Raw genomic sequence first — 24,323 nt, forward strand, 5'->3', positions numbered from 1 at the left:
GAATTGCTGAACTCTTGTCTACCGAAACCCTAATTAAGTGGACTGAAATAACTGACCTCACTTTTAAAAGGACATCGAAATAATTTATCCAGTACTTCAGTGTGAACTAAGGCTCTGAATTTTAGGCAGTCAGCTTTTGAAGATCACTGATTTAAGCTTTTATCTACAATGGCCAGCTTTAGCAAACAGGGTCCTCTCCTGGTATTGCTTGCCTAAGCGAAACATTGCCACTGTACCATCAGCCAGCACTCGTATGTGAGCAATACTGCTGTCAGGAGATTATTATCCCCAGGAAACACTTTTTGCATTAACATGGTAGTTTAATGGCCTGTGATATTGCAAGAAGGTATTTCTTCCAAGGAGAGAGAATTGAAGTACTGGGGTAAATAACAACAGGTGTATTTCCCCTAACTGTTATTGCTCCTAAAGCTGTGCTGGCTTGCGCAGGTTTTCATGAACACCAGGAGGACTTGGGAGCACTGGAACCCTGTGGAAGCTTTTCCCCCAGGTTGTGGTGAGCACAGCACTGCACTCACATGGAAATTGTCTTTTAGTATCACAGTAGTTGTGGCTTTTCCCTTGGGGAGGAGGTAGTCTGAGGTAACAAATGGTGGGTTTTTTTTCTACTCACCTGCCTGTTTTTACAAAATATGTAAGAGCACTTGAGACCTCTGTTCCTCCATCTGTCTTGGTTGAGGGGGATTCAAAGTCGGGGGGGTACGTGTGCACACAAAGTGCAATTGCCTCAGCCTCATGTATAGAGACCAGGTTACAAATATTGCGGAATTCTCAGTAACACATGATTTTAACTCAATTTAAATGATCTAAATTTCCAAGACTCTGAGCAACCTGTTCTGCTTGAAGTGTCCCCGGCTTATTGCAGGGGGTTGGAATAGATGACCTTTGAAGGTCCCTTCCAACCCAAACTATTCTATGGTTCTATGATTCTATGACGTAAGTTCTTTTTTTCTCCCAGGATGTAAATCATGACATGAATAAGATTCCCTTAAATGATAAGGTGTCCTTCAGCATCCATCATCATGAAAAAGTGTTGTCTAAGACTCCTTATTTTCCTTAGGGTCAGGCTAAAGCTGGTCTCACTGTTTGGGGTCATGTTCCCTTTTGTGCCTGATCTGTCTAATGGTGCAAATCTATTGTAAGAGATTAGTTATGCATCTAACTCTCTTGCTCAAGTTGTAGTGAGGCTTAGGAAACTGCTGATATGAATCACAGGACATGGGCTTCTTGCAGGTCCCAGCCTTGAGAAGAAGCTGCTTACGGCCTTCTGGCTGTTTGGGAAATGAAACAGTCTTAACATGGACAGAATTAGTGCTAGAAATGGTCCTTGGGGGAAGGAGGTTTCTGGCTGAAGAGGAACCTTGCAGCCAGGCTGTTCTCTGCTCGTGGGCAATGGAGGGGACAAAGCGTAAGAGTTTACAATATACCATGTGCATACATGTATGTACCACCCTACGGGGGGGACTGTGTAATTACTGTTCTGAGCTTCCTAGGAATTCTGGGAAGAAAAACATAAATCTCAGCAGTCAAGAGGTTTCTCTAATTCAGACCAGGTGTCAGGTAGGCTGTCGTATGGCTCAGGCATACAGGAGCAAAACATGGCTTACAATCACCTTTTTATCCTTGCTCCTGCCCTTACTGACACCCTTTAAGTCTAATATTCTCAATGGTAAGGAAATTGGTTTCTTCTGAGTCAAATCCCATTTGTCTGTGTAGGTAGTGAGAACAAATACCAGCTGTAGATCATCTTGGGTCAGAAGCAGATTTTTAACCCCATCCTGGTCAACACGTGAACATGATAGCTCCTTCTCAACCACAACTTCATAAACACGGAAAATAAGAATGATAAAGCTTAAATGAGCTGTGAGATCTGCAGTTCTGGCTAGGACCTATCTTACCCTTGATTAAATCTGGAGTCAGATTGTGACATTAATTTAGGACAAGTATAAGATCAGAAATATACCCTGCTGGTTGATAATAATTTAAAAGATCTACATTTCATGTAAAATTATGGCACCCATTAGTTTTAATAAAATATCTTCAGAAATTATTTTACCTCTTTGTTCATGAATATAGATAGCTACTGAATTGTAGGAATTTCCGATCCTGACAAGCTTTGTGAAGTACTCAGCTACTAATTATGAACAGGAATAAAAGAACACCTGCTGAAATAATTATTAAAGGACATGCAACTACAACCTCCCTCTGATCAGATGGATGCAGCCAGTATCCTACAACAGCAGAGAATGCAGACTTATACATTTTATGACAAATATACCATTAGGTCAATGATTACATCAGTAAGTGTATTATTTTAGGTGACTACTGAACTGCTTGGATTTGAATGCAGAAGGAAAGTAGCAATAGAGTTCCACACTAAATTAGATAAAATAAATGTTAGAGTTCCATGGTGTTGGCATAAATCTTATTTATCCACAAATAAACCTGAAATATTCCCAGAAAATTAAGTTTGTAGTGCTAATATAAATCAGGCAGGAGACTAGGATTGGACCCTCACTGTCAGCAATGATTTAATAGCTGTAAATTCAGGAAAAAATTCCTTCCATGAATTTGTTTACCCATGTTTGTCTACCGATTTGTTGTACCCATAAAAACTTTTTAAACTGGATACTTAAAATGTCTATTGGTTCAAGTAGAGAAAAGCCTACAAATCCACATTGCAAATATCTACAGGACAAGTTCATCCTAAATATGAGCTCTGACTCAGAAAATCCTCCAGGTGAGATCGTGGCAATCTGGGACCACAATCTGGGACAATACAGCTACATGTCCTCCATGTTCAACTCTTAATCCAACACCTGTCAGCCACTACTGGAGGCAGGATTCTGAAGTGCTGGCTCAGGCGGTTTTATGTTCTTATATAGAACCACAGTCTAATGCTAAGAGCTTGGTGTTATACTGAATCTAGATACCAAAAGACTTGTCCTAGTACCTGAAACGTCCTGCTGCTTCTCTGGCTGGAAATTCTGATCTGAAGAAAATTGCTTTCTGTGAATTTGGCTAGCTGCTACCAAAAGGGCAAACAGCTGTGCCAGCTCTGGCAGGACCCATCTCCTTCTTCTTGCCCCAGTAGCTTTGAGGAGCACATCAATCATGTGCCCTGAGTTTTCCACTTACATGCTCCCTTCTGGCTACTCCGGAGAAAGAGAGGGCCAGCCACGCTTCTGCTGCTGCTGATCTGGGGAGTGCTGTGCAGTGACTGGCCTGTGGCCGTGTCATAATTCAGTTCTAGAAGGTGGTAACACCAGGGCTGTTGCTCTGCCACTGACTAAAAGCTGATTTCTTTTCTTCACAGACTGGAGTACAGATCTGGAGAAATGCAGGTGGCTGCAGAACCTCCCAGGACCCTGGGGGTACAGCTCGGTTTCTAGCTGTGGTCCATATACCCATGTCAGAAAGCCACAGCTCCAGCTGCTGAAACTGTGACAGGAGACTTATTTACTGTTTCTCCAAAGCAGGTTGAACTTAAGGCCATACTCCAAAAGTCATCTGCTTTCCTAGATCAGGGTCCATTCTGGTGATTGTATAGATACAGTATTTTTACCTGCTGAATTTTAGTTGCACTATTTTATTTGTGCAATGAATGAGAGACTTTTGAGGGAGCAGGTGAAGGTGATCACTAGGCCACTTTCCATTATCTATCAGCAATCTTGGCTAACTGGGGAGGTTCCAGTTGATCGAAGTTGGCTAACGTGATGCCCATCTACAAGAAGGGCCAGAAGGAGGATCCAGGGAACTACAGACCTGTCAGTCTGACCTCGGTGCCAGGAAAGGTCAAGGAGCAGATGATCATGAGTAACATCACACGGCACATACAAGAAATCCAAGTGATCAGGCCCAGTCAACATGAGTTTATGAAAGTCAGGTCCTGTTTGACCAACCTGATCTCCTTCTACGACAAGGTGACCCTTCTAGTAGATGAGGGAAAGGCTGTGGATGTTGTGTGCTTAGAGTTCAGTAAAGCCTTTCACACCGTATCCCACAGCATCCTCCTGGAGAAGCTGCAGCTCATGGCCTGGATGGGTGTTCTCTGTGATGAATAAAGAACTGGCTGGAGGGCCAGGCCTGAAGAATTGTGGTGAATGGAGCCAAATCCAGCTGGTGGCCGGTCATGAGTGGTGTTCCCCAGGGCTCAGTATTGGGGCCAATTCTGTTTAATCTCTTTATCAATGATCTGGATAAGGGGAATAAATGCACTCTCAGTAAGTTTGCAGATGACACTGAATTGGGTGGAAGTGTTGATCTGCTGGAGGGTAGGAAGGTCATATAGAGGGATCTGGACTAGCTGGATCTTTGGGCTGAAGCCAGTTGTATGAGGTTTAACAAGGCCAAGTGCCAGGCCCTCCATTTGGGTCACAACAACCTCAGGCAGCACTACAAGCTTGGGGAAGAGTGACTGGAAAATGCCTGGCAGAGAGGGATCTGGGGGTGTTGATTGAGAGCAGCTGAACATGAGCCAGCAGTGTGCCCAGGTGGCCAAAAAGGCCAACAGCATCCTGGCTTGTATCAGGAATAGTGTGGCCAGCAGGACTAGAGAAGTAATCATGCCACTGTACTCAGCAATGGTGAGGCCGCACCTTGAATCCTGTGTTCAGTTTTGGGCTCCTCACTACAGGAAAGACATTGAGGTGCTGGAGAGAGTTCAGAGAAGGGCAATGAAGCTGGTGAAAGGTCTGGAGCACAAGTCTGATGAGGAGCAGCTGAGGGAACTGGGGCTGTTCAGCCTGGAGAAAAGGAGGCTGAGAGGAGACCTTATCACTGTCTACAACTACCTGAAAGGAGGTTGTAGCATGGAGGGGATTGGTACCTTCTCCCAAGTAGCAAGTGATAGGACGAGAGGAAATGGCCTCAGGTTGTGCCAGGGGAGGTTTAAATTGGATATCAGGAAAAATTTATTAACTGAAATGGTTGCCAAGTATTTCAACAGGCTGCCCAGGGAAGTGGTGGAGTCACCATCCCTGGAGGTGTTTAAAAGGCATTTAGACATGGTTGTTAAGGGTATGGTTTAGTGCTAGAGTTAGGTTAGGTTATGGTTGGACTCAATGATCCTGAAGGTCTGTTCCAACTGAAATGGTTCTATGATTCTAAGCACAGACTGAGGATGCACTGGAAATGGATGGAAATTTAAAGCCTTTGAGATGAGATACACAAACCACTTGCAGAATGTCTCATGGGCATGTCCTCCCATTGGGAAATGTTGCAATCTTCGGTTTTATTGGTTTCTTTAAATTCTTTAAACCTGCCTGTCAGTATAGCCCCACATCTATGTGGTAACAAGCGCTGTGGTACCTTTTGGTCATTGAGATCTTTACTTCCAGAAGCACAACTGCTCATGTCTTGTTCACATGTATCCTCCCTCCAGCCTTTCCTCCCTGCCTAACAAATTCAGGTTTGAGCCTCAACTGGGGCATTTTACCACCCTGAGTGGTGTCGCTTCTTGCCGTCCCCCCCAAGCCTGGTTCTCCAGCCCTACGCCATGAGCCCTTCACCGCTTCCCCTGGGGATCTCCCGACAGCCTCAGGCGCACTCGGCTTTGCAGTAAAGCTCCTCCAATTTGTTTGTTATTTTTCCCCCAGCTTTATTTATGAAAGCTGCGTGCCGAAACACCCTCCCCCTCATCACCAACCCTTTTCACTCCGTTTTGTTTCCTGCCGGGTGTTTTGCCCTGACACACAGCGTAAAGACACGAAACAGGAGGTGGGGAACATCTGGCTGTAGAGCATCAGCAAGAAGCTGATGTCCTAGAGATAAAACAAGACTTTTGTCCCTCTTTGCAGGACCTTGCTGTGGGATGTTCAGGGCTTCCGCTGCAGTCCCCGGGACGGCCAGCAGCCCGCGGCCAGGGCTCTGCTCGCCCTATTGCAATTACAGTCTGCAAATGTTTAAAGGCAGTTTCTTCTGAGTTAGCCACATGCTTCAAATTGTTATGTGGTTAACCGCTGAGAACAAACCCCCACACAAATACCTACGGATCAGCTTGCTCTAGTCAGGGTGGTAGCAGTGGGGGCGGAAGGGGAGGGGGGAGGCTTCCTCATTTTGCTTTTGATGAGAAAAATTAGAGTTTTCTTTTGACTTTTCCAAACTGCTGGCAGCCACCACATCGCAGTGCTCACTGGTTGGTGTCGTATGCACATTTGTTCACATTTACCGCTGATGAAAGGAGCCTTGTTCAACAGCCATGGCCATGTACACCATGGGCCAAGTCCTCCACTGGTGTAAATCAGCTCTTCTGGTGAATGGGAAGTGAAAACGTGACCTCCTCTCTGTGTGCACCATGCAAACGCCAAGCTGGGGAAGACTTCTGTGCTTTGACATTGCCCTATCCCATGTCCCTTAACTCTTATAAAAGCCGAATACTTTTCTGCTGACTCACAGAGGCAGATGGATTTTGTTAACTCCAGCTGAGATAGAGGAGGATACACAAAAAGCATCGCTGCCTCTTGGTGGGGCCCGACCTGGCTTTGGGGTTCAGGGGGACCGAGCGAGCAGCTTCACATCGCGGCCTGTGGATGGAGCTTGGCTCGTGGGTACCACGTGGGAGGAGAGTGATGTGTGTTCCAGGCTGAGCCCTGCTGCTAATCAGTGTCAGAAATGACGAAGCACTCTGCCATTGCCTCCCCCACCTCATGCCCTCTCTCTGAAGCCCTGCAGATCCCCAAAGCCCAGACAGAGACCTAGAGCCAACAGCAATGAAAAAACAAATACCCCAAAACTAGCACAGAGCTCAAAACCTCTCAGTAATTCCATTGTCTCTACTTACATCTTCTTAAGTTATAGAGATTTTAGTGAAATAAATTAACTTCCCTTTGCTTCAATTTCTTCATGTTGTTTTTGAGGACTATGAAGCTGCTGAAGAATAAATTGTCTTACAAACCCAATCCTATACGGGGACAGTTTCCAAACACAATTGGCGTAGCTGTTCAAGTAGCGCTCATGAGAGTGGACCCAAGTGGAAATAGAGATCATTATTTTGCCATGGGCCAACTTCAAGATCCATCTTATTTTCATTTATAAAATAGCAGATTAGAGACTCTACAACGTGGCTGGAAAAGTCTTGAGGCAACAGCTGCAATCCAAATGTGATCCGCTTTGCTCAGGTATGAAACAAAATTGCGTTGTTTGCTTTTTTGCGGAAAACAGCGTGCGAAGGAGGGGTTAAAAGCTTTGGATGTGGGGAACGGTTTCAGCGAAAGTGGTTTAGTTCCTCTGGTCCATTTGTCATCTGAGCAGAGAAACATCACTGCAGATGAAGTTGGCTCTGCAGGAGTCTATGCGTGTCAAAACTGTTTATCCGTACTTGCCAACAAGAGCAAGAAAGGCAGGAGGACTGGCAGCCGTGATGGTGAACGAGTTGGACACACGGAGTGAGGGCGCACGAGTCGAACCTCCTCACTGATGCAGAAAGGGAAAAGTAGGGAGGGAAAGAACATTAAAGCCTGAAGTGTCTACTCTTAGAGAATTTAATGGTATGGTTGGTTACCAAAAAGAGGTTCTCCTTCCCCTCTACTCTGCCCTGGTGAGACCACACCTGGAATATTGTGTCTAGTTCTGGGCCCTCAGTTTAAGAAAGACAGGGAACTGCTGGAGAGAGTCCAGCACAGGGCAATGAAGATGCTGAAGGGAGTGGAGCATCTCCCTTATGAGGAAAGGCTGAGGGAGCTGGGGCTCTTGAGCTTGGAGGAGACTGAGGGGTGGCCTCATTAATGTTTATGAATATATAAAGGGTGAGTGTCAAGAGGATGGAGCCAGGCTCTTGTCAGTGACAGCCAACAGTAGGGCAAGTGGTAATGGGTACAAACTGGAACACAAAAGGTTCCACTTAAATTTGAGAAGTAACTTCTTCTCAGTGAGGGTGACAGACACTGGAACAGGCTGCCCAGGGGGGTTGTGGAGTCTCCTACTCTGCAGACATTCAAACCCGCCTGGACACCTTCCTGTGTAACCTCATCTGGGTGTTCCTGCTCCAGCAGGGGAATTGGACTGGATGATCTTTTGAGGTCCCTTCCAATCCCTGACATTCTGCGATTCTGTGATTCTCCATGGACAACTGAGTAAATTGGTCTTAGTGGCCAGTTAGTCCTTGCACTGCTGGAGGCACAGGAGTAAGTGCCTGCAGAAACAGCTACGGGGGGATATTGGCACGTTAACATTATTGGTCACAGGTAGCTGAGTTGAAAATATTGCACTTAGATAATGCAAAACTAACGTGATAATCATTTGTTAAGGAAATATATAGTATTTGGTATAGTTATATGAAGCAGTATAAAAACTTCCCACTGTCAAAATCAAACGAAACCTTAAACCTATGTGAGGTCTTTCAGGACAAAAAAAAAAAAAAAAAGAAAAAAAAAAAAAGGGAGGGAAGAGAATTCAGGTTTATAAAAAGAAACACGTACACAATGAGCTGAAGGTTGTGCTTCTGTACTTCCTGGTCTGGGTGTGAGCAGAAGAGGAAATACCACAATACCACCAGAACTACTATTCCCACAGCATTTCCAACCTGCCTGAAACCAGAAAGTTCTGACAGTCCTGCAAAAAAGGGGGGAAAAAACCCAACTGACACAGTCCAAAGCATCCTGCTCATTGGACAACCACCAAAATTTCCAAAGCAAGGAGAATTGGATAGACCTATACAAGCCTTCATATTTCTCCCAAGCCCTCATCCGTACTGTGTGTTTTCTGCAGTTCACTGATCATTAGTGACATTTTGACTCTTCTGCCAGCTTTGAGAACAGCACATTTCTGCTGTAGCCAGTTGAATCTCACCCGTGACCACAGCGCACTGAATCTCATGTTAACCACAAGGCGGGACACCACAGTCTGGTCTAACTCAGGTGAAGGGTTTCATGTCCTCCTTTTCATTTTTTGGGGGTCAATCCCCTTCAATGAGAATACAAATGCATGTACACAACAATAACTGATATTTCAATGCATAAAATGCCATCTGTTTTGCTTTGCCCCATATTAAAACAGAATTCTTGAAGGCTTGCAGGCAGAAAAGACACGAGTTTGGTCTGGCTGGTCTCACACAAACCTTCCACTGATACCAAAGAAAACCTTGAAGAAGAGCAGCAGGATCCCACCCAAAGGGTTGTGCGAAAAACCAGCCCACCAGGCAATTAGTTTAAAACTTCAGATTTGGAAGTGCTGCAAAAAAATTTGGAAAATGTCTCTTTTCCTTTATTGGTATCAAAAAAGAAAGTATTCTCTCCTGCTAAACTCCAGGAATTTAAATGTTAAAGTCTCTTGATTGACGTGCAGTATTATATGCTAGGATTCAGGACATTTTCAATAGCCTAATGAAAATCAGGGCTAAAGTAAAATTACTATAGAAAGCTTTTTCCCTATAGATGTTTCCTAACATCTAAGCAATTTCTGAATCAGGCTTTTTTTCCCCCCTAAAATTAGAGAATTGAATCCCTGGAGCAGCTCCAAGGAGCAGCTCAGGAATGTTCAGCGCAACCGCAGCCTCCAGCTATGGGACAGAACAAAAGTTGCAACAGTGATGATACTTTATCTTCCATGTCTTACTCCAACAACACTTCCATGGGTGCCAGCAATGAGCTCTGCTTCAAAGAGTTCCGAAAAGAAGAGTTTTTCTTTTCAAATGCTGAGTCATTGATTTTGAGACTGGTCAACTCGTTGCATTTGTGACCGTAGTTTAACTAAAACCACCTAAGGCTATTAATACCGTCGTGGAATCTCACATCCAAAAATGAAGCTTAAAACCTTAGCTAAGCCTCATGTCTGAATGCAGCTTTCCAGTTCATTCAGAGCAGCACAGCACTCAGCATTTTCCCTCCAACAACAGAAAGCCCCTTTCTGGCCTCCCGGAACGTTGCTGCATGAAATACGTTTTCACTCCTACTGCAAACTTATTTAAGAGACAATAGGAGAAATAGTTGGCACATAGATTCTTCTTAAAACTTAAATCTACACCAGCAATAAAACATAAAAGGCCAAGGCAACATGCAAAGACGCTCAGAAAGTTCTCATTGTTCTTTTAAGATGATTTTTCTGCTGAGATTGAGACGTTGCACTTTACTCAATGGGGGCCCCATTCTGCAAGTCTTTTCTTACATGAGTTCTTTTAAAAGTCACTGAGGTTGTTTACGTGAGTAAAACTTAAAGGACTTGCAGAATTTGGCCTTACACATTTTGCTGCCCTGAAGTTTACCCAGGCGTTATCTAGGCTGGAGAGCAGCGTGTATTTTTAGGAATTAAAATATGAGCTTCAGTTGTTTTTTTTGGAAAAAGTCCTGACTTCAGCTTCACCCATCTGCTTTTTGCAGTTTGCTCAGCAGCCACATTGAATGGATGTGCTCAGCCTTTGTCCCTGTCTCAGAGCTGCTCGTCACCAGCCACGCTCGGCCCCAACACGCTGTAACTCACCAGGACGCGGGCGGTCTGAATTCCCATTCCAGATTTGGTCCTCAAACCAAAGGCCATTATTCCATCTCAGGCTAAAACATATTCTCCCATGGGCAGCTGGAAAAAGAGCATGTTTCTTCAGGTTTTCTTGACGCAAAAAGATAAAAGTGAAATAAAATAATAATAGCAAAAAAGGAAATCCAATGTACAGCGATCCCCAGAGTTCTGGAGTTTAAGAGTGTTGGTCTGCATCCATGAATGTCCTGACCGGTGAGGAGACACAGGCACTACAACTGGAAAGAGCAGGAAGGAAAAGCTACCATGTGAGCAAAGTAAAAAAAAGAAAAGAAGGGGGGGGAAAGAGAGAGAGAAAAAGGTCTGCTCGGTGGACAGCACTTGGGCTGATAGCAGGGATTTCAGGAAATCCAAACACTCAGACAGGAAATCTGAACACTGGATAAACATGCCATAATCTCCACAGATACAGTTAACGTGCTGCGTCTCCCGTTAACCCTTCGCCTGCCCGTGGCTGAGGCTGAAATCAGATCTCCAGCGCCTGGAAACACAGACTGCCCAGGGGGCTCCGGCTTCTGAGCAGCAGCCTCGCGTTGAACCTGCCCTCGCCTTCCCTCGCTGCCCTGGCGAGGATATTTCCCTCCCTTTATTTCCCCATAGTGATACTTTTGTTAAGAAGTAGATGATTTTCCTCCTCTGAGAAAGAAATTATATTGCACCCTGAGCCCTGCAACAGCAAGGCAACCAACCCTGGCTACCTGGTAGTCCTGAATTAGTTTTACCTGTTTTTTTTCCCCTCTCTTTTGCTGTAACACAAGATTTATATGGCTGCCTGTGGGATACTTGCAGGGTACCAGTGATGATTTATTCCAGGGCTAGTGCAGTGGGGTGGGGAGAGGGGCACCTTAGAAATTAGAGGGAGAAACTTCTTAAAGGAACAGGGGAGTCTGGAAACTCCCTTTATGGCATTTGTCAAGGAACTGAGGATCAAACTGTGCAGTCTCTAGTAAAATTAAGATGAAGCTTCTTTGGTTGCTTGTTTCCAGAATATAAACTTTGCTCTTTGTGTCTTGTGGTTCACTACCCATCATTAAAAACATCAGTTTTTTTTTTTTTTCTTTGAGGCTTCTTAATTGATTTCTTTTATATGATCTACCTTGGTGAAACTAATAATGTAAAACTCTTAGCTAGCTATGAAAGCAAGAAGCAATAGTATTTTGTAAAGCTTACCACTTGCTCCCGCAGATGTGATTAATAAAGTGAAGCTTACATGACAGTTTTCCAGTTTAAATCCATAGGACTGCAAGCACACACACAATTAAGCCCCTGTGTGTTTGCAGGATGGGGACTTCACTGTGTTTTCTGTAGGAGGACAATTGCAGGCTTCCCTGCTTTTCAGAGGTTACTGACTCCTAAGGCGAGGGCCCGCTTCCAAAAATGCTTCCTCTCACTTCAAATTGACTTTTTGCAACAGTCCTGCCTAAAGGATGTTGGAAAGAAAAAGCCGATTCAGATTTTTTGCTTCTCCTAAGACTTCATAGTGATAAAAAAATGATGAAAATTAGTACCTTGAATTTCACTTTTGCAATTTGCTAGTGGAAGTAATTAGACACAGAGGTAATATCCACCGCCTGGTGCCCTTACTTAAGGCATTGGCAATTAGCTCGTCTGAAATAGCCTTAATGTAAGTCCCACATGCAATATTAACCTATATCATTATATTAAGCTACACACCAGGAAGAAAATAGGATGACTATAGAAAAAGGCTTCTTTCAGCACCTTCTACGACTTACGGTGCATTTCTGCTCATTATTTTGAAGACAGAAGCTCTGGCAAACCAGCATCGGTTACAGCATTCCCTGGAAGTGGCCAGGCTTGGAAACCAAGTTGTGTTGGCCAAGGGACATCGTGGGGAGCCTGGCAACAGAGCTGGGGTGGAAAATGGGGCTTTTGGAGCATCCCAAAAATCTCCTCTGGTCTTCAGCCCAGTTCTGAGTCAGGAAACATCTTTCAAGTTGGGTCTTCACATTCCCAGTAATTTTCCTGCTGCTTTTTGGGATGCATGAGGCCGGTGATGGAGGCTGGTCCCTACGAGCGTGGCTGGAGCGCTGGCCGCAGCATCCGTGCAAAGAGCTGGGAGAACAAAGGCTTTAGAGGCATCAAGCCATTATAGAATCATAGAATGTCCTCAGCTGGAAGGGACCCACAAGCATCATCGAGTCCAACTTATTCCCCTTGCATAGCACGTGCTGCATGAAACAAGGACCAAATGGTTGCTTGATGATGTCAGGAGGGAAATGGTGGAAAAACAGGGAAAAATTAAAACATGTCAGGGTTGGACTTTTTTTTTGTCTTGTTCCATGTGTTTTGCCAGTGCCAGTTATTCACTTTTTTTTCCATAGAAGTTCTTCTGTTGTCCTGGTTCTTTTTCACCTTCCTTTTTCTCATGTTTTCCCCTTAGTGCCACTATTTCCAGTAGCAAAAGGAAAGCAAAAATAAAAGAATAAAACACAGACTTTGCTTCTCAGTTTAAATGGGAAAAAGAGAAAATGTGTGTGAACACCCAAAATATGCACTTTGGAAAAAATGGCTTTTAAGATTGAGAGACTTTTCATTTGAAAATATCCGAGCAGCTCTAGGAAAGGAAAAATTAAAAAAAAGGAGCTGGTGGAAGTGGGATATAATTTATTACCACTAACATCTGCTGTAAATCAGTGAGAGGTAGGCAAACATTCCCTGCCAGGGCACAGTTAGGTCAAGGTGAGAGGGGATAAAGCAATAATTAAAAAGACCAGTGTCCTCCAGCTAGTTTCAAGAGCCTGTAAGCAGGTATTTAGTCTAGAATGTTGTTATGTTCAATGGAAAACTATCAGTTTATGAAACAGCTCCAACAGCTTCCATACAGAACTACGAAAAGTATTATACTTTTCTGTTTTTGTAGTTAAAAGTTGAAAAAAAGGTTGTGGTTAGTGTTAAAAGTTTCATTTGACGAGATGTTGAAAAGCTCTACAGAAAGGTGTTATTGTCAGTCTTGGTAAAAGGGAGAACAGGGACAGCATGGTAAGTAGAATAACGAAGCTGACAAAAATAAACCATACAGACACATTTCATCAGAAACAGGGTAGAGAAAGAACTTCAAACTCGGGCCAGCAGAGTTACCGAAGCTGAAAAGCAGATAGAGATTCCTGAAAGGGCACAGCAGCTGCAAAAAATCCACCATCACCTGAGGAAAAAAGCCGGTGGCCTTACTCAAAACAGATGTGAAGATGCTTTTAAATTGGAAAAAAACCCTCCATCACATCCACCCTTGATGTACCCACAGCCACTGAGCTTTCTGCTCACTCGCTCTATATCCCCAGGATATAACTCTGTAGTAACTCTGTAACTCTGTAGTCCTAGAGCTGATAATGAAATTCTCGCTTCTTCCACACAGAACTCTATAGTTTCTGAATTAAGACAAAACAGTTCATTAAAGATGAAAAGGATTTAGCTACGTATGTGAAAGATAAAGCACATGGAATTATAATTGAGATTGTGAACAAAATGCTTGAGAAAGAGTTATCATTAACCTACGGGGCCCCAAGCTCTGTTATTTTTCATGTTTCAATGACAAGCCTTATCTTTAAAAATAGTTAGGATTTTTTTTAAGTATAGATTTGAAATGAAGATCAGTTCTTTAATTTTCACCACCCTACTTATTGGATTTGGAGAAGACTTCAACACAATAATTAAAACATGTGGAGAAAGAAATCGCAGGTCTCAGTTTTGTCACCCTTCACCCTTCAGTCACCCTGAAGCTTTACACCCTTTAAAAAGACCAAGTTAATATATTCACATGAAACTAATTTGCCTTCCCTTTAGAGTGTGGCCAGCCCTGTGTGCTCAGCAATCCCAGACCTCTCAGTAGCTCCCAGAAACTGGATGCCAGAGAAATACTGCGACGCACTTAGACAAAGTTCCCCATTCACACTGTGACTCTATCTGGATTTACAACAACATATGCTAAAACTTAGCAAACATTAGAGAAAATGAGTAGAAAACACTAACCAAAAGGATTTCATAAACACTGACACAACTTACCATAAGCTATAAACACTATTTTTCTTGCAAAACTTCAGTAATTAGCTGGTTTAGAGACTTCTTGCTGCGCTACAAAACATATCTCTTTGTACGCTGGCTTTCGATTTTAACATGTTTTCTTGGAGATCCCTGCCAATTTTATTACAAGTCCTCTCATTCCTAAAGGAGCAGTTGAGGAGGTTTACTTTTGAGATCAGCATCCCTGCTGGCAATGTTGCATTAGGAAAAGCACCAAGTCCCCTTCATCCAACAGCAAACCATGTGCTCTTACAGTACAGAAGAAACGTTGCCACTTTCCGCACTGTTCATTCAGTGAAATACAGCAGAAGCTGTGTTCTAACAGATTTAATGACATGTTTGTACATTTATGAAGCAAATAGCACCTCTTGACGTTAGGAAAAGGTCCAGGCATTAGAAACTGCCGTGACAAGAAGCACTTGACCCTTGGTGCTAACTACAGGCTCTACCCGTGCGCAGGAGGGTGTGCACATTTCATTTGCAACTGTTTTTGTGTTTTTACAGGTTGTTTGTTTTGTTTTTATATAGGTAAAAAAGCAACAAAACATTTCAGTTTTTGCCTCTCCTTTTCATTCATTCTTCCTTGTTGCAATGGCAAAAAGGGGAATTTTTTCATAGTCCTCTTTTTCTCCCCTAATTTTTTTTCTGAGGTGGCATGTGAGAATAGGAAACCAAAGACATGTTCCAATATTTTTTTTAACCAGTTTTGCTCAAAATGTGCTGTATAGAAATATAATAAGTAAAGGGTACTAAGGAAAACAGCTGTCACCTAAATGTGTCCCCATGGTGTGAGTGTAACTACTGGCTTCATCGTTTGCCAGGGACATGTGGAAACTCCAGATAACATTCAGAGGCCACTATGAGTTGAATTATGCACCACAGACACCAGTAGTAATGAAATGCTGCTCTGTGGAGAAGAGGCTGAAATTTGAATTTCTGAATTTGTCTGCATCATTCTCTATAGGTTTCCAGGCCATCAGCTGTGCTAGAAGGGCTGGGTTAGGAGAACACCTTAGACATGCTATAAACATCCATCACACCAGGCTTGTTCACCCTTTGCCACCACAGTCTTCCTCAGCTTCCTGTCTAAAAATGGTGAAAGAGATGCCTGCTTGTTGTCATTGGTTAGTTGCAGAAAACTTAAATGACAAATACAACACATGAATTTGAGACATTAATAAACATTATGATGACCCCCCAGGTGATCACCAGATTGGCTTAGCAATTATGGGATTTTTCAAAAAAAGACATATAAGCTTCTCAGGACCTGAATCTTTGGAATTCATGTAAGCAATAATATTAAGCATTTTTTAGGAATGAAGACGAGATGTCTACATGAAAATTAGTGCTAAAATTCTTGTCAATCCCTTATCACAAGGAGCTGAGCATTTAAAAGTATGGATGGGTGCCACGAGACTTGTCATAGACATGTGAGAGTCAACACTGCTATAAATGCTGCGAACTTCATATGCTATAACCAATGTACATTTGTATACAGCATAGACTGTATACAAGAGCTGTTAGCCCAGGGAGCTTTAGTGAAGTCTGCAAAATGAAGTGCCACAGGAAAAAAACAAAGTTATTTGTAATTCGAGTTGCAGCTTTTGGAAATAGGTGATGATCATCATGGCAACATGTTTACATGAGGAAGATAAACTCAAAGCCAGATTTTTCCCCGTGACTGTAACATGTTCAGCCTTTAGATTTTTGTGTGTATGCATATGTGTACGTAGTCAAAATCCAAACCCATAAATGCTGATGAGGAAGCAGGACTGAGAAACAAAACAGAAGGATAAAATACAAGCCTGGTCTGTTATAGCCCTGGAGTACGTAGATAAGAATGAGATGGACCAGCAGAAGGCTGGGGCTGCTGCAGAAAGATGAGACTTTTCCAGGGAGAAGCCAGGACAGTGGGGAGTAGGTGATGGGTTTGCCTCCATTAAATCAAATGAGTCAGGAAGTTCTGTATCTCATGCTCGGAAAGGCTGCAGCTCCTGTCCTCCACTAGCAATGCACCTGGGACCAGCACCAGAGAGGTCTGATGGCTCTTGGGGAGAAGAACATGGTGATTCAAGAAGAGACTCATTATTGTCACAGAAGGACTGCAGCACTTCCCTGAAGGAGGAGTGGGCTCTGCAGATATCTGCTTTCCACATTTGTCCCCATCACATCGCTGTTCTAGCTGGTTACACTCTGGTTATAGGCTTCTTCTTGGTGGAGGCTACTTCAGCTCTTCTGCGGGAGGTGGTGGCCACCTTCACTGCACTCTCACTTGCTGCTCGCCCACCCTTGTGTGCTCACTGGCCGAAGCTCAGTCAAGATATCTCACTTCTGCTCTGCCACATTATCATCAGAGGTTTCAAACATGGCAGTATTATGCTGACCACACATCTGTTTTAGGGCTACACAGCGTGTCCTATCTTTTAATTGCAGCACGCACTACCTCACTAGCTTTGTGCTTCTGAAGGAAATACCCACATCTCTTGGTGCTCAGGACAACCATGCAGTGGTGTTCATGTGGTGCTTCTCATACAAATGAGGGTTTGCGACTTTTGGTCATGTGAAGGTCAGATGAGTGATCTGCTATTCAATATTTAGTTACTCAGTGACTAAAGGCCAGGGGTTTACAACTTATTCCTAACACCCTAACACCTTCTGACCAGCCTTTCTGCTGCCTGGGGCCCAGAGCACACTCTGCCCCAGTGGTGCTCATGAAGTTTGGCATAGCTTGCCCCCTATGATTGCTTTCCAGTCCTGGGAAATAGATTGAGTTGTTAATGAAGATTCATTAAGCAGATTAATGGGTAATGCTGTGTTCAAGCTCTTATGCCAGCCTTGGTCAACTCACCCAGACTCAGTTTAAACTGAAAGATCCCAGGGCACTTCCTAACTGCTGTCTAGTTGTGTTTTGGCTTCATCCCAGCTTGGAGTAGGACTCAAGAACGTGTACTAACCCCACTCCCCTCAAACACTGCCCCACACCTTCTGCTTAGGCAAGACACAGCCTGTGTTTCTCTGGCTACATCTCTTGTCTTGATGAACTATGCCTCAAGGTGGGGTCCATTTCCTTGTTAGGTGCTTTATGTTGGTTATGTTTGCACTGTCTATAAGGACTGCACCTTGATTTTCAGCTCTAGGTCTTAATTTCCCTGACTGGTGAGCCCATTGTCTTCTGCACACTGATGCCTGAGCAGAGGCCAATGTCTCATTGATGCAGATGGTCAATAGAAGCGAATGTTTCTGTTGGAAGGGACATACAATCTTAATCTTGTCCAGCTGTCTTCAGGGCTGACCAAAAGTTAAAGCATATTTCACTTGGAAGAGACCTACGACAATCATCTAGTCCAACTTCCTGACCAATTCAGGGCTAACCAAAATAACCAAATAATGTTATTAAAGGCTTTTCCCAAGTGCCTCTTAAAGAATGACAGATGTGGGGCATCAACCACCTCTGTAGGAAGCCTGTTCCAGTGTTTGACCACCCTCTCAGTGAAGAAATGCTTCCTAATGTCCAGTCTAAATGTCCCCTGGTACAGCTTTGAACCATTCCCATGTGTCCTGTCACTGGATACCAGGGAGAAGAGCTCAGCACCTCCATCTCCACATGCTCTCCTCAGGAAACTGTAGGGAGCAATGAGGTCAGCCCTCAGCCTCCTCTTCTCCAAACTGGATAAAACTGAAGTCTCTAACTCTTCTTCATGGCACATGTCTTCCAGCTCTACCACCAGCTTCGTTGCCCTCTACTGGACACATTCAAGTACCTTAACATCCTTCTGAAATTGTGGGGCCCAGAACTGCACACAGAAAATTCTAATGTAAGCTTGAGCCATAAGCCAACACAGAGACACAAATATACGTCTGCCTCAATTCTCCATGTACAAATAATAATCACAATTTATGACCTTATAGTGCATCACTGGGATATGCTACAGGTCACAGGTTGCACAGATGCTTCAGGGATCAGATTCGTAAGGCCTAAGCATGAGTTGTAAGGATGGGATGCTATCTAACATTTCTACCATTATGGCTCTAGTGGTCAGATTGGATTCTTCACTGTATAAGAAGCTCGGAAAAATGTCATACAAGGCAGACTGGATGACATCAGTTTTCCCACTCTTGCTGCAACACTTTATATACATTCCACATGAAAGCTTGGGTTTGTCTCATAAAATGTACAAGAAATTTAGAAGAAAATTACATTATTGTCTGGGGGAGCTCCAAATTAAATGATTTCTAAAATGGGCCTGAAATCAAGAGCCACTGCTGTTTGCTGTGTGAAAAAGGAGAGGAATATTAACTTCTGTGGGAGGAGGAGCTCTACCTTAAAAAAAAAAGTAGCTATTGAATTCAAAGCCGGTTTGGAAAGCTCAGATAATTGAAAACACATGTTCCTGACTGTAGACATACACCACATAAACTGCAGAAGAAAAATAATAAGAGAAAAGACGTAGAGTGTTTGAAAATATAGTGAGAGAAGTCAACATTTTACAACTTGTTAATAGTGACTATACCTGCAATATTGTTTCATTTTGCTATAAGCCTTAAGAACACAAATATATCTTTAGACTTTCTCGTGTACACCAATTTTGTAATAAAATAGAGATCCCAGGTTTGTAGGATGATTGTATTGCATAATAAGAATATTTTAGTAAACTATCTGAACAAAGATGATTCATAATGATACAGATGAATACTTTATTTTAAACACAAAATGCTGTGAATTACTTAGCACCTAAAAATAACACGCCACCTTTTAACTTTCAATGAACTGTGTTGACGTTGCAGGAGTTTCTAACTTTTTCAGTACAGAAAATCATACATCTTTTGTACTCTGTTAACGCAAATATCTCTTTTCAGGCCAAAGTTTTGAAACCAAAGCACACATAAACCCCCTCACACCCACACTCCCTTCGGTTTTCAGCTTTTTCTTCCGCCTCTCTCCCTTCTTGGGTAGAAAAAGACACAGGAGGAAGGAAAGACTCTAAAAATCTGCAGAGAAAAATGAAAATTCAATGTGTACTGTAGACTACACCATAGCCATACTGTACGGGAGTGTAGATGGGTCACTTAGAGCAGCGTGGGCAGAGCTGTTGCAAACCTACGTCTTCTCCATCTTTGGCCACTAAGTTTCTTCACATCCCTTTTGGATAAGTGGATATGTGTTTCTCCTTGAATTGTCCCTGATTTTTCATACAGAATCACGGAATGTTAGGGATCCTCCCCCTCCTCTCTGCGCGGGTGAGTTTTGCAGCTTTCAGATGCTTGTGCACTGGCCCATTTGTAGCCAGCATCAGTCCTAGTCATGTTTGGGATGGCATATCCAATGTACCAAGGGTGTCCCAGGCAGTTTTGGTCATTGAAACCTAGATTTGTCTGCGTGTGTTCTGGCTTTCAGCGATCTGAAAGGCACATGTCTTTCTGAAAAGCCATTTCACTGTTGCATTGCAGGTTCTAATGGAGGGAAGGAGTGAAATTTCATGAACAAGTCCTCCACAGTGCTGAAACGTGGAGGTGGGGAGAGGAGGTGGAAAAGGAGCTTTCCCTACAACTTCATCATCTCCAATGACTCAAGCTTTTAAACTTCCGGAAAGAAATAACTATTTAAAATAGATCAGCCTGAGACAGACAGCTAAAGTAGAAACTGTGGCACAAGTAGATGCAGTTTAGTGAACTAATGTTCTCAGGGTTTCGATATGGTTGAGGCTGTTTCAGTAATCGATAGTGCTTCCTGCAAAAGATTGTCATCCAAAGGCCACTGAAGTCAAGAGGAAACTTTCCCTCAGCTTCTGTGATCTTCAGGTCAGACTTCTGAATCATTCAGTGCTTTGCCTTTTATTATACATGGGGAATACAACATATACGCTGCATCAAAAGCCAACTCTAATGCTGCATCTCAGGATTAGCATAATCTTGCATTTCATACGTTTCATTTCCTCACTTTGCTAATGTCACTCAGCTTCCCTTCATCATGGGCTACCTTAACTGTGTGGTTTAATGTTTTTTCTTTTCCTAGAAGCCAGGTAAATTATCTCGTCTGTGAAAAAAAAAGAGAAAGGATCCTTCAGAGAACAGACAAAAATAGTTGTTGTATGCTGTGGGATCTTGAAAAGCCTGCGCAATGACCAGGGTATATTTTATTCCAGTAAGAGCAGAAACTTATTCCCACGCCTACAGGTGTTTTTCAGCTTGTCTGTGATGAGCTCCACATCTCAATAAAGAAATTGCCTCATGGGCACTTATCCTCCGAGTCATTGTGCAACATCCCTGTGGCAATTTACATTACATGGAAAACCATATTGAAAAAGCATTTGTGCCTCTTTTTAAGAGGTCTTTAGAGGAATATGGGTATTGACCTTCCTGTAAAAGTTGACCATGGTTTCTGCTTTTGCTGTTTATCTCATCTCTTCTTCTTCCCTTGGCTCTGTTCCCTCTCAACTGAAGTCCAGGACGAAAGCCAGCATGCTGCAGGCACAGTGAGCTCACCAGTGTGCTGCGGACCAGAGCTACGGAATCTCCATCCCGGTCCTTTTCTAGTGTGAAGCTTCAGTGTGACATGCAAAGTGCTAACAGGATCACAGATCATATTTAATAAGCAAAATAAAAGACAGGCAAGTCAACACCCCCAGTGATTACTTAAGAGAGAGTTTTACAGCCAAGTATAACACCTCTCCCTGACGCATTCTGCTCTGTTTTTCCAGGGTCATTTGGTTGTTCTTGCAGAAACAACAGGATGGTACTGGGACCTGAACTCTGACTCTCTGCTATTTCTGCTGTTCTGGATGCTGATGCCACTATTTCACAACAGCTGAGCTGGATCCAGATGGAAAAGTGAGTTATCTTTTCTCTAAAAAAGAAACATTAACAAAACCCCTGACACTTTTATACAGTTAAGAAGTTGCTTCTGTCATTTCTTGACATGATAGATTGTAGACTATTAACATAGTCTAATTGCTTATGGAAATACCAAATTGTTTCTTGTTAAAGTAACGGATTCTCATCAATCTCCATTCATTTTAAATACATTATTTTCAGCACTTTCATGTAAAGAATGTGCAAAGAAAAGGTCTTATTTTCTTGAAGCTGTAGAGATGGCATGTTGGAAATTTCAAAATGGAATGATATCTAGAGTTGGCATTAGCTATGACTGCCTGGGAAAAGTATTTTAATACACGGGAATGTATATAACTTCTGTGAACATTGTTGTCTTCCTATGGCAAAAGCAAATCTTTGAAGTCTGGTCTATTCTAAAAGGCTTCTTTAGGACCTGTCAGACATCTGCTCCTATCATGCCATGTAGGACAATCTGGGATAAGAAAATAATGTGACAGTGATTAAAGGTAGAAGTAAATGTAGTAGCAGCAGGAAATTCCTATTAGCTGATGTCTATCCCGGCTCTCCAGCTACTTAATGTCAACTTTTGTTGTCAGTTTTTTAATATTTGTTTATGTTTTCAAGAAGACTTATTGAACCAGTCAAAGCATGGTTGCCATAAAGAAAGAGCAGAAAACTGAATTGCTGGGAGCAATCCAGTCAAAACTTTTACATTTGGGACATTCTGTCTAACTGAGAGGACTGTAATGACTTCATAATAATAATAATAATAGTAATGAATAATATGAGGAGGGGTCATCTGAGCATTCTTGATCTAAGAAATGTGGTGACAACTGCTTTAGAAGAAGGTTACAGAAAACAAGAAAAAAGAAGGAAACCATGGGTTGCCTTCACTTCAGATAACCTGTGACTTAAGTGACTGATTCCTTATCTGAGCTTTTCCTTTCTGGGAGCTCCTGATGCTCAAGAGGGGGTGTGCCACAAGGCATCAGGTGATGGCAGTGTTGACTTCAGAGCACTGGAGGAGGTTGGCCAATGCCCAAGAATCAGAAGCCTCTGAAGCATGCTGCATGCTGATAACGATGCAGTGGAGAAATTTTCCTATCTTACATCCATAGGCAGGAGAACACAATAGGTACATTGCTCACGTAAGATGTTATACCATGTTTGCAGCTTTCCCTGAGCTCGATGTTGGAGCTGAAGCTTTTGAGGGGATTAAAGGGAACCATTTGCATGGAGTGAAATCTCTAGTTATTCCAACATCAATGAATACCAGGGAGCCACTTTGATGGAGTCAAGCATGATGAGCAAAATCTGATTTCAATAAAAACCAAAGCACTTCTCAGTGCAAGTGAAGGAGGCAACACTGTTTCTTTGCATCATGCTCATTCTCCAAGGGTGCCTGGGTCATGTTGTGTTTACAGAGACATCTTCCCTTACCTATCAGAGCTGCAGCAACTGCGTATTTCTTTTCAGAAATGCAACCAAGATCACGAGAGAGCAGGAACCCATTCTGGGAGGGTGAACCAGAAAGCTGAAATTACAGCAGTTGGATCTTGGCCAGAAACACCAGAGTGAAAAACCAAACTCTCCTAAAGGGCTGCTGAGACCTTACGTGGTGGTCACGGGCAGGATGTTTATTTTCCATCTCCTCCAATGGACGGCACATCCAGCTGTAGTTTCCAATCTTAAAGCCGTTCTGGGACTTTTGTTCGGGACTGACTCAGAGGAAAGGGTGCCACTCAGTGAATCACTGTGTGATTTCCCACAGTTTGGGGTTTTTCCTTAGAGACCTTACAGATCTGGAGCCATCCTGCCCGACAGCCCGGAGCCGCTGGGACGGCGGCACAAAGAGCACAGCCGCGGGCAGGGCGCCCTGCAAGCGCTTGTTGCCCGGGGCCTGCTCCAGCAAATGCATACACATACGCTTAACTCTACACTTCTGAGGCATAATCCCATTAATTTAAATGGGATTACTTGTGGGCTTAAATTCCTGCAGGATCAGCACTGAGGTCTGTTGCTGCAGCTGCCGGGGGCAGTACAATTATGGTGTAACAAGAGTTTTGCTCGTGCTATAAAAGAGAGCTGCCTTGCTGAACATCAGCACTGCTCGTACCCTCAAACTTGAAAAATGAGCCCTTCCTCAATTCAAATTTGTTCTGGATTTTAGCTTTGCTTCATCTTCACTTACCTACAAACCAGACTCTCCTAAATTGAACTCTCCAAAGGTTTCTGCCTCTTCTTCATTGTCCCCAGGCTGCATGGAGGATTTTTGTGTCTACCACTGCTCACAGATCACCTTAACTGCCTTGATCAGTACAGTGCAGTGAATCCCTGCCCTCTGCTTATCTTCTCTAAACAAGCATATTTCATCCTACTTAACATCTTTCTGCTAATCTCCTCCATCCTGCTGGAGCAGACTGCCTTATACAAGAAATATTGTCTTGATTTGGCCTCAGGTCATTTTGGTTATTGCATCCTACTGCTGGCCCAGGGGTAAATCCATTGTCTGCAAGAAGAAAGTTAATGAAAGCTGGGGGTGAAAAAATGTCCCCACTCTTTCTATGGATGGATAATTTATTTTCTATGTAGTTGCTGCTTTTATATATGAAATCACTTGTCCACTTACAATAAAAACTGGCTGGATGGTCAAGCCCAAAGAGTTGGGGTGAACAGAGCCAAATCCACTTGACGACCAGTCATGAGTGGTGTCCCCAGGGCTCAGTATTGGGGCCAGTTATGTTTAATTTCTATATCAGTGATCTGGATGAGGGGATTGAGTGCACCCTCAGTACGTTTGCAGATGACACCAAGTTGGGTGGGAGTGTTGATCTGCTGAAGGGTAGGAAGGCCATTCAGAGGGATCTGAACTGGCTGGACCATTGGGCTGAGGCCAACTGTATGAGGTTTAACAAGGCCAAGTGCTGGGTCCTGCACTTGGGTCACAGCAATCCCAGGCAGCGCTACAA

At 43.3% G+C, this 24,323-nt stretch overlaps 1 protein-coding gene and 1 long non-coding RNA gene across 5 annotated transcripts in view; one reads left to right on the plus strand and one right to left on the minus strand.

The window, feature by feature from the left end:
• The window catches only part of ASAP1 (ArfGAP with SH3 domain, ankyrin repeat and PH domain 1), a 156,765-nt gene extending 145,723 nt beyond the window's left edge, over window positions 1-11,042 (minus strand). For 2 of the 3 annotated variants that reach the window (XM_065054401.1, XM_065054398.1), the window contains exon 1: window positions 10,432-11,042. The gene's annotated coding sequence lies outside the window, so the exon portion shown is untranslated. The remainder of the gene's footprint in view (window positions 1-10,431) is intronic. The other variant, XM_065054402.1, reaches the window with a different exon arrangement.
• Window positions 1-23,383, plus strand: part of LOC110364977 (uncharacterized) — a 43,140-nt gene extending 19,757 nt beyond the window's left edge. For both annotated transcript variants that reach the window (XR_002424114.2, XR_002424115.2), the window contains exons 6-7: window positions 20,965-21,131; window positions 21,222-23,383. This is a non-coding gene — a long non-coding RNA (uncharacterized LOC110364977). The remainder of the gene's footprint in view (window positions 1-20,964; window positions 21,132-21,221) is intronic.
• Window positions 23,384-24,323: the final 940 nt, after the last annotated feature.

The sequence above is a fragment of the Columba livia genome, chromosome 2 (assembly GCF_036013475.1).
Source record: "Columba livia isolate bColLiv1 breed racing homer chromosome 2, bColLiv1.pat.W.v2, whole genome shotgun sequence".
Lineage (NCBI taxonomy): Eukaryota > Metazoa > Chordata > Aves > Columbiformes > Columbidae > Columba > Columba livia.